We start from the raw sequence: 1464 nt of genomic DNA, 5'->3' as shown, positions 1-1464 counted from the left end.
AAAAATAACTTTTCAAACAAAAGTTATACTCATTTGAATGTTGGTCCTTCGGGTCGCGAAGTGTCCCAAGCCTACTAGTAAGCCATAATTTCGCATGTGTTGGTTGACAATGTTGCAAAAACAAAAGATTAACGGTTTGAGTCGATATTTTGTTATTTGGAATTAATTCGGTCATTAAATGATTAAAAAATTCGATGTATCGATTAAAACACCTACCAAGGTATCTTAAAGCGCTGATCGATTGTTTATTATCTTTTTTTTGTTCTTTTGGAAGTTATTTTTCAACCTAAGATTATGAAAATTTTTGATCATAATGAAAAAGTATCATACGGAAAGTGATTTGACTTTTTCCCCTACCTTATTTAGATAATAAATAATCGATCAGCGCTTTAAGATACCTTGGTAGGTGTTTTAATCGATACCTACATCGAATTTTTTAATCATTTAATGACCGAATTAATTCCAAATAACAAAATATCGACTCGAACCGTTAATCTTTTGTTTTTGCGACATTGTCAACCAACACATGCGAAATTATGGCTTACTAGTAGGCTTGGGACACTTCGCGACCCGAAGGACCAACATTCAAATGAGTATAACCAATAAATACAATGGTATAACTTTTGTTTGAAAAGTTATTTTAAAAAACTGTTCGACAGTTTTGTTCCTTAACTCGTTTAGTATGTACACAACAAATTTCGTGGAATTATCTCTATTTTCGTTGTCCCGCCAAGAATTGCAGTGGAACTTTTTTTTTCGAATTTTCAAAAACTAATTTCAGATTCGTGATTTTCATGTTAAAAAACCCCCAGATACCAAATTTCGTCGAAATCAGAATTTTGTTTGCACCCTAGTTTAGGGGTGCGCCCTTTAGGGGTAGGAATTTTGAAAAAAAAATTGCAAAATCGGAAAGAGCATACCCAAAAACCTATTCAAAGACATGCCACCCGACTTTGTAACTCTTATGGTTGCTGAAAAAAAAATTAAAGAAGAAATGCAGATTTCAACACTCTTTGGGGGGTGGCTCCCAAACGAAACACGTTGGACCCTCGGTTTATTTGGAAAAAGTGCTTGTTTTGATGCCCTCTACAACCCGATTTTTTTTTTCGAACGGTCTTGTAACACCCTGTATACCTATGCAGGTGAAGAGGTTGATTGACGAAAACGAACATATATACTCACGATCAAAGTGCGTCACAATCAAAGATAAATAAATGTGTGCCCCCTCCCCTCAATCACCCTATGGACATAAAAAAGTGAAAGAATACAAAAAATCCAAAGTATCGAGTAATCTAAAGCATCTGAAAAACTTGTGGGAACTGGAAGAATCACCAATAGACATGGCTCGAGGAGGAGGACAGTGGTTCGTAGTAATGAATTTCCCTCGTTGGGACCTTTCATTAGAGTATCATGAAGGAGGATAAAACCAACCCAGCCCCCCCCCCCCCCCATTTTGGTAAGAGA

This window comes from Photinus pyralis, unplaced genomic scaffold, assembly GCF_008802855.1.
Source record: "Photinus pyralis isolate 1611_PpyrPB1 unplaced genomic scaffold, Ppyr1.3 Ppyr1.4_LG4, whole genome shotgun sequence".
In the NCBI taxonomy this organism is placed as follows: Eukaryota; Metazoa; Arthropoda; class Insecta; order Coleoptera; family Lampyridae; genus Photinus; species Photinus pyralis.
Note: the sequence above shows the minus strand (reverse complement) of the source record.